This window comes from Dendropsophus ebraccatus, chromosome 6 (genome assembly GCF_027789765.1).
Source record: "Dendropsophus ebraccatus isolate aDenEbr1 chromosome 6, aDenEbr1.pat, whole genome shotgun sequence".
Classification (NCBI taxonomy): Eukaryota; Metazoa; Chordata; class Amphibia; order Anura; family Hylidae; genus Dendropsophus; species Dendropsophus ebraccatus.
The window spans coordinates 148,972,761-148,989,152 of record NC_091459.1 but is presented as its reverse complement, the minus strand read 5'-3'; the positions used below and the strand labels follow the sequence as shown (position 1 = coordinate 148,989,152).

Sequence of the window (16,392 nt, the reverse complement as noted above, 5' to 3'; positions counted from 1 at the left end):
ATGTCAGTCCATATACACCCTTAGTGCTATCTGCATACCTCCCAACTTTTGCAAAAAGCAAAGAGGGACATGTGCGCCGCGGTCCCCATAGCCACGCCCCCATAGCAAACCTCCATAGCCACGCCCCCATAGCAACCCTCCATAGCCACTCCCCTACAGTCACCACATGCTGCTGACTGAATAGTGCCCTATACAGTATCCAATCCCCCCAAAAATGCCCTATATAGTATCCAATCCCCCATTATAGTGCCCCACCTAGAATCCAATGCCCCCATATAGTGCCCCACATAGTAGCCTATGCCCCCATATAGTGCCCCCCATAGTAGCCTATGCCCCCATATAGTGCCCCACATAGTAGTCTATGCCCCCATATAGTGCCCCACATAGTAGCCAATCCCCATATAGTGCCCCACATAGTAGCCAATCCCCCATATAGTGCCCCACATAGTAGCCAATCCCCATATAGTGCCCCACATAGTAGCCAATCCCCCATATATGCCCCACAGAGTAGCCAATCCCCCATATATGCCCCACAGAGTAGCCAATGCCCTCATATAGCGCCTCCCATAGTAGCCAACCCCCCATATAGTGCCCCACATAGTAGCCAATCCCCATATAGTGCCCCACATAGTAGCCAATCCCCCATATATGCCCCACAGAGTAGCCAATCCCCCATATATGCCCCACAGAGTAGCCAATGCCCTCATATAGCGCCTCCCATAGTAGCCAACCCCCCATATAGTGCCCCACATAGTAGCCAATCCCCATATAGTGCCCCACATAGTAGCCAATCCCCCATATATGCCCCACAGAGTAGCCAATGCCCTCATATAGCGCCTCCCATAGTAGCCAATGCCCCCATATAGCGCCCCACAGAGTAGCCAATCCCCCCATACAGTGCCCCACATAGTAGCCAATCCCCATATAGTGCCCCACATAGTAGCCAATCCCTCATATAGTGCCCCACATAGTAGCCAATGCCCCCATATAGTGCCCCACATAGTAGCCAATGCCCCCATATATGCCCCACATAGTAGCTAATGCCCCCATATATGCCCCACATAGTAGCCAATGCCCCCATATAGTACCCCACATAGTAGCCAATCCCCCATATAGTGCCCCACATAGTATCCAATCCCCCATATAGTGCCCACAGAGTAGCCAATCCCCCATATAGTGCCCACAGAGTAGCCAATCCCCCATATAGTGTGGCCCCAGCTAAAAAAACAATAAACCAGTAACTCCCCTGTCCTCCGGTCCCAGCAGCTCCTCTCCCGGCAGAGCGCGCACTCCCGTCATCCTCCGGGGCGGGCAGCGGGATATACAGACACTGACTGTACCGGAAGTGAGTCATGACAGAGGCTGCAGGTCACTTCCGGCACAGTCAGTGTCTGTATATCCCGCTGCCCGCCCCGGAGGATGACGGGAGTGCGCGCTCTGCCGGGAGAGGAGCTGCTGGGACCGGAGGACAGGTGAGTTACTGATTTATTGTTTTTTTCGCTGGGGCAACATATAATGCGGGACAAGGGGGGGGGCGTTCCGGGACTGCGGGACAGCACCCCGAAAACGGGACTGTCCCGCGGAATCCGGGACAGTTGGGAGGTATGGCTATGTCAGTCCATCTTTTTAGTAGCAACACAAGTAGATTTTGGAAGGCACTTGTTCCTAACAAGAAACGGGATGAAAGGGAAGGGGATGACGGCTAGGCCGGGCACGACAGCTTAACAGGGGTGTTGCTAACTGGGGACACTGCACACAAAAACTTTGGGGAGCCAACGGGGCTCAACTTGAGCTCAGAAGAGCGTCCATCTTTTCTTCTTAACAGAAGAGCGTCCTTAGTTGTAATGTCACAGGACACTCTCTACTCCTGTGCAGGAACTGGAGGCGCAGCAGGTGCAGTGGTTGTCACAGGAGTACCCCGGGTATAGTCTGGGCTGGGGGTATATACACCGGGTATAGTCTGGGCTGGGGGTATATACTCTGTTACCCCGGGTATAGTCTGGGCTGGGGGTATATACACCGGGTATAGTCTGGGCTGGGGGTATATACTCTGTTACACCGGGTATAGTCTGGGCTGGGGGTATATACTCTGTTAAACCGGGTATAGTCTGGGCTGGGGGTATATACTCTGGTTACACCAGGTATAGTCTGGGCTGGGGGTATATACTCTGGTTACACCGGGTATAGTCTGGGCTGGGGGTATATACTCTGTTACACCGGGTATAGTCTGGGCTGGGGGTATATACTCTGTTACACCGGGTATATAATCTGTTACACCGGGTATAGTCTGGGCTGGGGGTATATACTCTGTTACACTGGGTATAGTCTGGGCTGGGGGTATATACTCTGTTACACCGGGTATAGTCTGGGCTGGGGGTATATACTCTGTTACACCGGGTATAGTCTGGGCTGGGGTATATACTCTGTTACACCGGGTATAGTCTGGGCTGGGGGTATATACTCTGTTACACCAGGTATAGTCTGGGCTGGGGGTATATACACCGGGTATAGTCTGGGCTGGGGGTATATACTCTGGTTACACCAGGTATAGTCTGGGCTGGGGGTATATACTCTGTTACACCGGGTATAGTCTGGGCTGGGGGTATATACTCTGTTACACCGGGTATAGTCTGGGCTGGGGGTATATACTCTGGTTACACCGGGTATAGTCTGGGGGTATATACTCTGTTACACCAGCTATAGTCTGGGCTGGGGGTATATACTCTGTTACACCAGCTATAGTCTGGGCTGGGGGTATATACTCTGTTACACTGGGTATAGTCTGGGCTGGGGGTATATACTCTGTTACACCGGGTATAGTCTTGGCTGGGGGTATATACTCTGTTACACCGGGTATAGTCTGGGCTGGGGGTATATACTCTGTTACACCGGGTATAGTCTGGGCTGGGGGTATATACACCGGGTATAGTCTGGGCTGGGGGTATATACTCTGTTACACCGTGTATAGTCTGGGCTGGGGGTATATACTCTGTTACACCAGGTATAGTCTGGGCTGGGGGTATATACTCTGTTACACCGGGTATAGTCTGGGCTGGGGGTATATACTCTGATACACCGGGTATAGTCTGGGCTGGGGGTATACACTGGCCTGTTACACCGGGTATAGTCTGGGCTGGGGGTATATACACGGGGTATAGTCTGGGCTGGGGGTATATATTCTGTTACACCGGGTATAGTCTGGGCTGGGGGTATATACTCTGTTACACCGGGTATAGTCTGGGCTGGGGGTATATACTCTGTTACACCGGGTATAGTCTGGGCTGGGGGTATATACTCTGGCCTGTTACACCGGGTATCGTCTGGGCTGGGGGTATATACTCTGTTACACCGGGTATAGTCTGGGCTGGGGGTATATACTCTGTTACACCGTGTATAGTCTGGGCTGGGGGTATATACTCTGTTACACCGGGTATAGTCTGGGCTGGGGGTATATACTCTGGCCTGTTACACCGGGTATAGTCTGGGCTGGGGGTATATACTCTGTTACACCGGGTATAGTCTGGGCTGGGGGTATATACTCTGTTACACCGGGTATAGTCTGGGCTGGGGGTATATACTCTGTTACACCGGGTATAGTCTGGGCTGGGGGTATATACTCTGGCCTGTTACACTGGGTATTGTCTGGGCTGGGGGTATATACTCTGTTACACCGGGTATAGTCTGGGCTGGGGGGTATATACTCTGGCCTGTTACACCGGGTATAGTCTGGGCTGGGGGTATATACTCTGGTCGGTACATGGAGCAGTATAACAATATCTGCGGTCTGACTTATACATCTAGAAGGAACCTATGTGGAATAGTGTAAGAACTCATTCATAAAACATTCCAGCCAATCACTGTCCTATGTTGACGCGGCATTGCTGAAGCGCTGTTTTCCTAGTGTCACACCTTATACAACACTGCCACCTAGTGACCAAGCTTGATAATTACATCTGACTATGTTATATACTGGTTCCCAGCAATTCTCTCCTACATGTATTTCCATTCACACTCAGTCCCGATATTTTACGTCACATTTTATTATACTTTAATAATAAGCCAAGTTTTATTCTCCCATCTCTGCCACCATCTCTGCCCCCTCATCTCTGCCCCTCATCTCTGCCCCTCATCTCTGCCCCCTCATCTCTGCCCCTCATCCCTACCCCTCATCTCTGCCCCCTCATCTCTGCCCCATATCTCTGCCCCCTCATCTCTGCCCATCTCTGCCCCTCATCTCTGCCCCTCATCCCTGCCCCCTCATCTCTGCCCCCATTATCTCTGCCCCCTCATCTCTGCCCATCTCTGCCCCTCATCTCTGCCCCTCATCCCTGCCCCCTCATCTCTGCCCCATATCTCTGCCCCCTCATCTCTGCCCCATATCTCTGCCCCCTCATCTCTGCCCCTCATCTCTGCCCCTCATCTCTGCCCCTCATCCCTGCCCCTCATCTCTGCCCATCAATCTACCCCTCATCTCTGCCCCTCATCTCTGCCCCCCTCATCCCTGCCCCCTCATCTCTGCCCCTCAATCTACCCCTCATCTCTTTCCCTTATCTCTGCCCCCTCATCTCTGCCACCATCTCTGCCCCCTCATCCCTGCCCCTCATCTCTGCCCCCTCATCTCTGCCACCATCTCTGCCCCTCATCTCTGCCCTTCATCTCTGCCCCCTCATCTCTACCACCATCTCTGCCCCCTCATCTCTGCCACCATCTCTGCCCCCTCATCTCTGCCCCTCATCTCTGCCCTTCATCTCTGCCCCCTCATCTCTGCCCACCATCTCTGCCCCCTCATCTCTGCCACCATCTCTGCCCCTCATCTCTACCCCTCATCTCTACCACCATCTCTGCCCCTCATCTCTGCCCCTCATCTCTGCCCCTCATCTCTGCCCCTCATCTCTGCCCCTCATCTCTACCACCATCTCTGCCCCTCATCTCTACCACCATCTCTGCCCCTCATCTCTACCACCATCTCTGCCCCTCATCTCTGCCCCTCATCTCTACCACCATCTCTGCCCCTCATCTCTGCCCCTCATCTCTGCCCCTCATCTCTACCACCATCTCTGCCCCTCATCTCTACCACCATCTCTGCCCCTCATCTCTGCCCCTCATCTCTACCACCATCTCTGCCCCTCATCTCTACCACCATCTCTGCCCCTCATCTCTGCCCCTCATCTCTGCCCCTCATCTCTGCCCCTCATCTCTACCACCATCTCTGCCCCTCATCTCTGCCCCTCATCTCTACCACCATCTCTGCCCCTCATCTCTGCCCCTCATCTCTACCACCATCTCTGCCCCTCATCTCTGCCCACCATCTCTGCCCCCTCATCTCTACCACCATCTCTGCCCCTCATCTCTGCCACCATCTCTGCCCCTCATCTCTACCACCATCTCTGCCCCTCATCTCTACCACCATCTCTGCCCCTCATCTCTACCACCATCTCTGCCCCTCATCTCTACCACCATCTCTGCCCCTCATCTCTACCACCATCTCTGCCCCTTAGAATCATAAAATTAACCCTATCAGGGACTCTCTACTTTTATGTGCTGGCACTTCTAATTTAAAGGCCTGTATGTATATATATGTATATGTGTGTGTAGTCATACAGGTATGGTGCAAAAAGGTAAAATCCCATCCCCTGGCCTTATCAGGGGCACCTAGGCCTCAGTGTATATAGGGGGCACCTAGGCCTCAGTGTATATAGGGGCACATAGGCCTCAGTGTATATAGGGGGCACATAGGCCTCAGTGTATATAGGGGGCACATAGGCCTCAGTGTATATAGGAGGCACATAGGCCTCAGTGTATATAGGAGGCACATAGGCCTCAGTGTATATAGGGGGCACATAGGCCTCAGTGTATATAGGGGGCACATAGGCCTCAGTGTATATAGGGGGCACATAGGCCTCAGTGTATATAGGGGGCACATAGGCCTCAGTGTATATAGGGGCACATAGGCCTCAGTGTATATAGGGGGCACCTAGGCCTCAGTGTATATAGGGGGCACATAGGCCTCAGTGTATATAGGGGCACATAGGCCTCAGTGTATATAGGGGCACATAGGCCTCAGTGTATATAGGCCTCAGTGTATATAGGGGCACATAGGCCTCAGTGTATATAGGGGCACATAGGCCTCAGTGTATATAGGGGGCACATAGGCCTCAGTGTATATAGGGGCACATAGGCCTCAGTGTATATAGGGGCACATAGGCCTCAGTGTGTACAGGGGCACATAGGCCTCAGTGTATATAGGGGGCACATAGGCCTTAGTGTATATAGGGGGCACATAGGCCTCAGTGTGTACAGGGGCACATAGGCCTCAGTGTGTACAGGGGCACATAGGCCTCACGGAAATGCAAGCCCCAACCCCCAAACACTTATCTAAAAGAAAAACACTACAACCTTTATCATTGGAAAACTTTATGGCCGCGGATCTTCATAAGGGTTTACAAACCATCATAAATTGCATAAATAAATAATTAACTCATAAAACACCATAGTCCATTGCCAGTCACATATCCAGCCCAGAATAGACTGGGCGATTAACCCCCACTAGCCTGAGACACAGTCACAGCCCCCCCCCCCAAAAGAACCGCGGCACCAGCCTCAATCATGGACTGAAGGTCCATGTTGAATATATCCAAACCGATTTCTGATAAGTGTACCAAGTCGGACCAATAAAGACCAGGTAAGAAACCTTCAAGCTCAGTGTGTCTATAAGAGACACCTCCAATAGATGGCATAAATTTTTCTATACTGTGATTAATGCGCTTACGAATACGCTCACAGTACATCATTCCTTTTACTTTCCATTCCAGTCTTGGTACAATATCAGAAAAAATTATACACACCTGTGGAAAAAGGAGAGTTAACAAATATAGATCCCTTTTCATTTCTTCAATGAGGACATCTGTCCTGACCTTGCTCACATCATTGCCTCCCATGTGAATGATCAGGATGTCAGGTGGGGGCAATGATGTAGCTGAACGTAGCACTTTGTAATATAACTCCTTCCACCTCAACCCTCTATAGCCGAACCAGTAAATTAAATAACTACTAGGGTCCATGTCTAAGTTAACTGAATACGAACGTATGCTTGCTCTCTGTTCTGCCCAGTATATAAAGGAGTGTCCCACAATCCACACAGAAAGCTGCTTACCTAGAAAAGAAAGAGTTAAGATACTACAAGTCCTGGACGAACATACAATTTATACCTACTAGAACTCCATCTACCAATACGCTTTACAACTTGTTCTTGCAGACCCAAGGCAGCCGCCTCGGTTGCTGCGCCAATTCTAAAAGAATGACTGCTAATTTTTAAATTAGATAAACCCAGATGAACTAAACTTTTTTTAAAACTGAATTAAACTGAAAGATAGACAAGAAAGACCAATCTTCATGCAACAGAAACACCCCATCCACTGGTGGGCGAATCGCTAAGTAATCTACAACTGCTTGTACAGGACAAACAGGGGACCCGCTATAACGATTAACCCGAACTATAGTCCCCCTACCCAATACATCCGTTTTGGAAAAACGAATTAATATATTCAAACCAGAGGGATAGACAGTCACATCTGACAGAAAAAGACCAGATACTGTAGTTTTATTTTTTGCTACCAGTTCACTGATTCTCAGAGCAGCAAAAAATGCCAAACAAAATGCTACATACAAGGGGGAGCTACACACCACCTGAAGAACATTGCACAGCTTCACTAACAAGTCTACAGTAATAGGCCTGCGTAAGTCACGAAAAGGAGATTGTTTCCTGTAACCTTTTAAAGCCTGGGCCACAGGAAAATAACTCATTAGACTCTGGCCACCAAACAATTTCAGAAAGAACGAGATACCAGCTAAGTGCTTGGAGAGGGTAGCAAACGACCACTTCCTAACAGAAACATGCTCTAAATAGGCCAAAGCCAACCACACATCCCCTTCTAAATACTCAACCTGCCTAGCTTCACAAAAACGCTTCCACTCCAGCCATGCGGCTGAATACCCAGCCCATGTTCTGCTGGACAGAGAACTAGCCAGTAAGCTAGGAACTATTCCCATACGAGATCCCACAGGTGACACGGGCATGTTACCCCCTTTTGCTCTGCTCCTGGGGCCAGGGTTCTGAAGATGGCAAACTGTCGACGAGAGAGAGAATCGGCAATTACATTTTTTGAACCTTCTAAATACGCAGCCTTAAGCCATATGTTAAACTTCATACAACACAGCACTAGATGGCGCAACACTTTTACTACCTCTGGGGACATAGATGACAGGCAATTTACCGCAAATATCACACCCTTGTTGTCAGATCTCAACAATATTCTTTTATTCTTAAAATACTGACCCCAAACCACTATGGAAACTAAAACTGGAAATAGCTCTAACAAAACAATATTCTTAACTAAGCCATTAACTACCCAGGACTCAGGCCAGGACTCTGCAGACCACTTCCCATCCCAGAATGCCCCATAACCTAGTGAACCGGCTGCATCCGTATACAATAGTAAAGACTCCACAAATTCCTCTTGCCAAACAGTTCGACCATTGAAGCGAAATAAAAATTCCTGCCACATACTTATATCCTCCTTTAATGGCTTAGTCAGCCGAATGTGCGCATAAGGCGACTTTAGACCTGCAGTAGCCATATATAATCGTCTGGAGAATATGCGGCCCATGGGAATCACTCTAAGTGTAAAGTTTAATAAACCCAACAAGGACTGCATTTCCTTCAGCAAAACTTTCTTTTTAACTAAAAACTGTCCTAATAAATTATTCAACCTAGTCAATTTATCTGCTGGGAGTCTAAATTCCATATTAACTGTATCAATAGTAACACCTAAAAACTCTAAGCACTGGCATGGGGAAACTGTCTTGTCCTCTGCAATAGGAATGCCAAACTTACTAGTGACTAAACGAAATCTATTCAATAAATCAAAACACACACTAGAATCTACCCTCCCAATAAATAAGAAATCATCAAGATAATGAATAATACCCCCTTCTGGCACCCCAACACTAACTACCCACTCAACAAATGTAGCGAAGCTCTCAAAATAAAAACATGACAGAGTGAAACCCATAGGTAAACATTTATCAAAGAAAAAATTACCATCAAAGAAAAATCCCAAAGAATTGAAACCCTCCGGATTGACGGGCAAAAGTCTGAAAGCTGACTTAGCATCACTTTTAGCGAGCAATGCACCCACACCAAAAATTCTTAATACACGTAATGCGTCCTCAAAGGATGCATACTCCACGGATGCATACTCCACGGATGCATTGCTTTTGTCCGTCAATGCGTTTAACGAATCCCCAACAGGAAATGATAAATGATGAATCAACCTAAATGAATTAGGTTCCCTCTTGGGCACAATACTTAAAGGGGAAACTCTGAAATCAGGGAAAGGAGGGGCAGGAAAAGGACCTGCCACCCTCCCCTCCCTCACCTCTTTGAAGATTTTTTCCCTCACAATTTCTTTAAAACGATGCACAGACTTTAAGTTATCAACAATGACACAACCTGACCCAGTATAAGCAGGAACGTGAAAACCGTAAGTAAAGCCAGCGCAAATGAGGTCAGCCCTCTGTCTGTCTGGGTAGGCTTCTAGCCAAGGCAACATGTTTTGGAGGTTCACTGGCGTCCACGCTTTTAACCATTGCCTGGTGGTGGGCTGCTGGGACGCCTGAGCTGCCTTTTTGAAGCAGTGACACATTGAGTGTTGTCCGCCACAGTGAGAGCATTCATGGCGATATTTACAGTTGGCTGCCCACTTGCACTGGCCCTCATTATATGCGAAACAAAAACCTGCTCTACGAAAATTAGACTGTGTACTACCAGGTTGTTTAGAAATCACACTCCTCTGTGGTAACATTAGGTTCAGCCACAGCCCAACATCCTTTGAACCAAAACGCATATTGGGATGTACTGCCAGTTTCTGACGATACATTTCGTCGTATGAAAACCATCCCATACCACCAAAATTTCTATACGCTTCTAAAATACTATCAAGATGTTGGAAAAGGGCTGAACACAATTCGGGGTGTTTCTCTCCAAGAACCGCACTGTAAATACAAAACCCCTGGATCCAATTAAATATTGATCTAGGCACTCTTTTTCGCTCCTCCTCTTTATCATCTTTTTTGTCAGATTTAACCATAGGCTCTTTTACTGAGGGGAGCAATGACAATACATCCACAAACTCTCTCTTCCATATTTTCTCCTTTACATTACCACTTAGATAATAACCCAAGGGCGAGAGTTCGCACGTCAGAGCCTCTTTAACGCAAATTTCAGCAGTACCCGCACCTTTCTCCAAACATGGAGGAATAGAGCGCTCTGGAAACAAGGTCGGCATAGCTGGAACATCCCATACATTGGCCAAAGGTGGCGTAACTGGTGCCCCCTTTGCCAATAAGCCACAAAATTGCCTTACAGCAGGATTAGCAAGTAACATAGAAACATCAGACAAGGCAGGGTTAACTGCCAACTCACCCCCAGCTGCTGAAGACGATCCTCCTGGCTGCTGTGGTGTTGAAGTAGAAGCTGGAGGAGGCTGGATCTCCACGGCAGAGTGGCTACTGGCATGACCATGTGAGTGCCTGCTGACTCTTCTGATGGAATGCCTGCTGGAGTGCCCGCTGTGGTGCTCGCCTGAGCGCCTGCTGGAATGCCCGCTGGAGTGCCCCCTGCACTGACTGTCAGTCGACCTCATCTCTGCTGACCGACCTCTGACAGGGAAATCTCTGGGAGCAGACCTCTCTCGGCTAACCGGGCAGCTGCTTACAGGGGGGGCCGACGAAGGCGGAGGATGGTTAGCTCTTTTACCCCTCCGCCTCCGCTTGACCGGCCTTTCCCCCCTCCGCAGCTCGCCCTCTTCTGGCTCCTCGCTCGCCGCTTCCACCGCTTGCTCGTCTTGTCTAGGGGGCAGGATGGGGAACACCAGCCTGGTAGGGGCACTGCTCGGGACCTCCAGTGGCTCTTCTAGGCATCTCCTCAGCCAGGCCTCTCCGCCGGAGCTCTCCGCTCTCCTCAGCAGTGCCGACAGCAGGTCCTTCATCTTGATGACGTCGGGACCGGATGACAGTAGGCGGGACTTCCGGTTCCGGGGCCGGTCACTTCCTGTTGCCGCGCAGCTCCTTCTCGCCTGACGACCCGCTGCTGCGATGCCGCGCCAGCCCAGGGGAAACAGCTTGACCGCAACGAGTCTCCGCTCCCACGCTGCTGGGCAGTTTCTCCGCTCGCCACCGGCTTCTGCTGCTCCGCGCCGCTCCTCTCAGCTCCGCTGGACCTCTTCAGTCTTCCTCCAGGTAGCTTCTTCTCCTAGGGATCCGTGCCGACTGAGCTCCCAGCTGCGCGTCTCCCCTTAAATTCAAACCCAATCTCCCGCACTTTTTTAAACAGCCAATCCCAGCTGACAGCTCGACCGTTGCTCCAATCAGCTGTTGGCAACAGCTGTTCAGGGAGAATCTTCTAGAATCCAACCGAACCATCTGTGAGGAGAAAAGAGGTGGAGGGCGACAAAGGTAATGGGACAGACCAAGTCTGCCCTATACACATATATAGCAAAAATGGGGGGGGGGGCTGCAGTTCCGTGTGTCCCCCCATTAATTTGGGGGGGCCCTCGCAGTGTATATAGGGGGCACATAGGCCTCAGTGTATATAGGGGCACATAGGCCTCAGTGTATATAGGGGCACATAGGTCTCAGTGTATATAGGGGCACATAGGCCTCAGTGTATATAGGAGGCACATAGGCCTCAGTGTATATAGGGGCACATAGGCCTCAGTGTGTACAGGGGGCACATAGGCCTCAGTATATATAGGGGGCACATAGGCCTCAGTATATATAGGGGGCACATAGGCCTCAGTGTATATAGGGGGCACATAGGCCTCAGTGTATATAGGGGCACCTAGGCATCAGTGTATATAAGGGGCACACAGTGTGTACAGGGGGCACATAGGCCTCAGTGTGTACAGGGGCACATAGGCCTCAGTGTATATAGGGGGCACATAGGCCTCAGTGTATATAGGGGCACATAGGCCTCAGTGTATATAGGAGGCACATAGGCCTCAGTGTATATAGGGGCACATAGGCCTCAGTGTATATAGGGGTACATAGGCCTCAGTGTATATAGGGGGCACATAGGCCTCAGTGTGTACAGGGGCACATAGGCCTCAGTGTGTACAGGGGGCACATAGGCCTCAATGTATATAGGGGCACATAGGCCTCAGTGTGTACAGGGGCACATAGGCCTCAGTGTATATAGGGGGCACATAGGCCTCAGTGTATATAGGGGCACATAGGCCTCAGTGTATATAGGGGCACATAGGCCTCAGTGAATATAGGGGTACATAGGCCTCAGTGTATATATGGGCACATAGGCCTCAGTGTATATAGGGGGCACATAGCCCTCAGTGTATATAGGGGTACATAGGCCTCAGTGTATATAGGGGGCACATAGGCCTCAGTGTGTACAGGGGCACATAGGCCTCAGTGTATACAGGGGCACATAGGCCTCAGTGTATATAGGGGGCACATAGGCCTCAGTGTATATAAGGGGCACATAGGCCTCAGTGTGTACAGGGGCACATAGCCCTCAGTGTATATAGGGGTACATAGGCCTCAGTGTGTACAGGGGCACATAGGCCTCAGTGTATATAGGGGGGCTGCTTCCCCTTGGTGACACCAGATCGCACAGGCGGCTGATGGTATCTCAGGACTGACTGTGGTGTGAATCCAGGACACCAGGAGATGGAAGGATGAGACCAGACAATGCAATGCTATGGGTAACTTTACCTTCAGTAAGGATCATCTGTAGTGTACAACACAATTGCAGCAGCTGGGCCTAGGATGGCACCTGATCACCAACTCTATGTCCTATGTAAAGTCATGCTATGTACTCTCTGTCACTGGCAGAGAATGAGTTACATTGCCTCACACTACACTGGCAACAGTGACACCTGCAGGCCTTTGTAGGAACTGCCTTAGGTAGTGTTAGAAGTTTCCAGCTCTTTCTAGAACCTGGGTGGAGCATGCTAATAGGTTCAATACAAAACTCCAGCTGTAGCAGGCAGTGGGGTTGTTCAGTGAGTAGGCCAGTCAAGGCCAGACAGTCGGTCTACAGGTAATAAGGCGAAAGAGACCAAGGAGAAGAAGTGACAGTGTGTGAGAGAGTTCTTCAGGAGTGCTTTCTATAACAGATACATCTGCTGTTAGTGAGGATTCTCCTCAACCCAGGAACCCAAAGCAAGTGGGCTTGAGTATATTTGGTAGCAAATTAACTTAGGTCTCTGTACCATATCTTTCTGGGTTCAAAGGGGAGGTTGAACAAGGACCTTTGGGCAATCCTAGGAACTGCAAGTAGCAGCTTTTGGCCCGGCATGGATACTTAAAAGAGTATTCCACTCAAAACTTTTATTAGTTAGTTAAATGTAGAAGCATACTTACTTGCATTCTGTAATATGCTTCTATTTTCATTTTTGCTGTTTTTTCCTCTCTCAGATGATGGAATCAGCTTCTCTTCAGATCCACTCTGACATGCTCCTCTTCTCTTTCTCCCTCCAGCTGAGAAGGGGTCACGTGATCCATGGTCAGGTCAGCTAACCAATGAGATGTCACTATATGCAGCTTCTCCCCTAATGATTCCCCCCCCCAACCCCGCTGTCAGCGCTGGCCCGGCCCGCTCCTGTTATCTGTGCCGCCTGCATCAGTCCCACTTCGCCCTGGGTATACTCCGCTGGGGATCGCTCCTGACCTCGGATGAGATCACCCCACACCCCTGTCTGTACCAGTCCCTCACCAACAGAGCGATCGCACACACCCCCGACCTGCACCAAGACCCCCCCAACCCCGCTGTCAGCACCGGAGCGGGGGGCTGGGGGGTGTCTTGGTGTGGGATGGGGGGCGATCCCCAGCAGAGTTTACCAAGGGGGAGGGGGACTGATGCACCACGCGCCATGGATTTCTGTCAGCCCCGTCCCGGCCGACTCCCCTGATCCTGCTATCCATCCACATGACAATTTATCAGACATGACAATTTATTGGATGCATAGCAGCTTGCTGGGATCTGTACTTCTACAGAAGCTCTGAGACCTCATATATTGTGTAGAACTACTGGTGCCAGCAAGCTGCTATCCATCCACATCACAATATATCAGGTCACAGAGTTTCTGTAGAACTACAGGTTCCGGCAAGCAGTGAGAAGCACGGCATGCTGGGAAATGTAGTTTCCTGGCCGGCGCCATATTGGATATAGATGGTTTTAGAAAAACTTTTTTTCAGGAACGGCAGCGGCTAGAAAGACTGGAGACGACTCAAAATATTCAGGGGGATTAAGTGAATAAGACCAGCTAGGTTTGGGGTCATTTAATTTTTTTAGCTCGTGGGGGTAATACCCCTTTAAGCAGAGAGCTCCCTAGCGGACTGGGAGGGAAAGACTCAAGCTTCAATAGGAAAGATCTGGATCATTGTGCCCCTCAGCGTCCCACTCATAGTAACAATCTGTGGTTTCACACCGAGCACAGGAAACCATTCTTGGTCACCAGCCTTAAGAACTGTATGTAAGTGTCTATAAGTTATCAGTAAAGTATCCCTCGCAATAATCCCTGGGAGGGTGCGTGTGGGTGGACTACATGGAGGCCAGTGTCCCTAGTAAAACTACCATATTACCGGCAAAATGGCCGCTGCATGCGTGTGGGCTGTTTGGTCTATATACGCCATCTGTTCCTCAGGACTTTACCTTGATAGGGAGGAAAGCGATGAAGGAGAGGAGGTAAGTGATCACTATGGTCCGGAATATTTGGAGACGAATGTTAGAAAAAAAGAAAGTGAAATTATGAAAAAAATCTGTAAATGGACTTAAGAGTATCAGCCTGAATGTATATGGTCTATAGTATATATATGTTATACAGTCAGGGCATATGTTATGTAAGGGTATATAGTGTCATTGTATGTATTAGATAGAAGAATAATCCATCCATCTGCCTGACACAGAGTTACGTTCCGGCACAGTCTCTGCAGAAAGGAACTCTATGGGGAACGTGTGTAATAAGACGACGCTTACTCTCTTACTGCTATACGTGCGGAGCTATAATCACAGTGCGGTGAATACAGCGGACGGGAAGCTCAGGTGTCGTCTGATTTAATTATCACTTAATTTCCCCGGCGGCTCCGAGCGGCAGAAACCCCTGTGGGGAACCTGATGAGAAGAAGAATATACACCTGTGGATTCAGCGACATCTTATTGTCCTTTATGTCTTTACTATTGATCTACGGTATTTTATGTATATGAGGTGGAGTCACTTAGAATAATCCATGTTACACTGACTTATATGGCCAAAAATATAGTAAATAAGAACTTAGTAAATATCTCATTGTTAAACCATGATGGACATTACAGGGGTTATCGGGACTCCCAAAATGATGAAGACCCTTGTATTGCATCTCAATTATTCAGCAGATGAAGGAGGAAACACTGACAGAGCTAAATGAGCCGTGGACCATAGATAGAAACCATAACCAAGAGAGCCATCATACAACTCCTACAGAACACGTATGTCTATGGGGGGAGAGGACCTCCAGGTGGGATCTAATGTCTTACGTCCCCACAGTATCTATTTCCAGACAAGTAAATACAAAAAGTGACAACCGTGGCTGACGGGTTAGTAAGGATAAAACATAATCTGTCTGATGGATACAAATCCATAGGGAATAGAAGTAACATATAGGAAGTCCCTACAGCTGTAGTAGTTACTAGGTCAACATGGAGCAATGGTGAATGTCCATGGGAGAGTAACAGGTAGTGGAATAACAGGTGTTGTTTGTCCTGGTAAGTCTCTGCCTGATCACTAAGGACCTGAGCTGCAGTAACCAGACGCAACCTCTACACAGTGACTGGGGACAAACTCCCTCCATCTGCATTCACTCTGTAGAGCAAGCAGTTTATGGTGGAGACCACTAACTGACTTGTGGTGACCCGGGGTGCTAGGTGGTATATGCAGGGACTAATGTTGTGGTACCGCTGCGGCACTTGTCACAGGGCTCAGAGTGGTAGTAGCCCTCCCTAGGTACCAGCACACACCCATGATAAGGTAACATCTGTGCCCCCTGTAGTGTGGTGGTGCAGGACAATACACCACAAAGTCCAGGATGCCTATTAGCTTTAGCAGGCAAGCTGAGAATAATCTTAAGGTTTTGGTAAAGTCTCTTGTAAAAGGTGGCTTGTTAAAGATGTAGACTTGTGAACTAGGCTGGGAACTATCTAGTTGGTGCTGTACTCTGCTGTCGGGGCTCTAACCACTTTGGAATCAATATACTTGAAGACCCAACCTGCACTTACAGCTATAATGATCCGTCTATTGCTCGGCGAGGGTATTGAGTGACACGTGCTGGCTGAAGACTAAG

At 49.4% G+C, this 16,392-nt stretch overlaps 1 protein-coding gene across 3 annotated transcripts in view; it reads right to left on the bottom strand.

The window, feature by feature from the left end:
- Positions 1-10,580, bottom strand: part of LOC138795156 (DNA (cytosine-5)-methyltransferase 3A-like) — a 99,931-nt gene extending 89,351 nt beyond the window's left edge. For 2 of the 3 annotated variants that reach the window (XM_069974137.1, XM_069974138.1), the window contains exon 1: positions 10,484-10,580. The gene's annotated coding sequence lies outside the window, so the exon portion shown is untranslated. The remainder of the gene's footprint in view (positions 1-10,483) is intronic. The other variant, XM_069974139.1, reaches the window with a different exon arrangement.
- Positions 10,581-16,392: the final 5,812 nt, after the last annotated feature.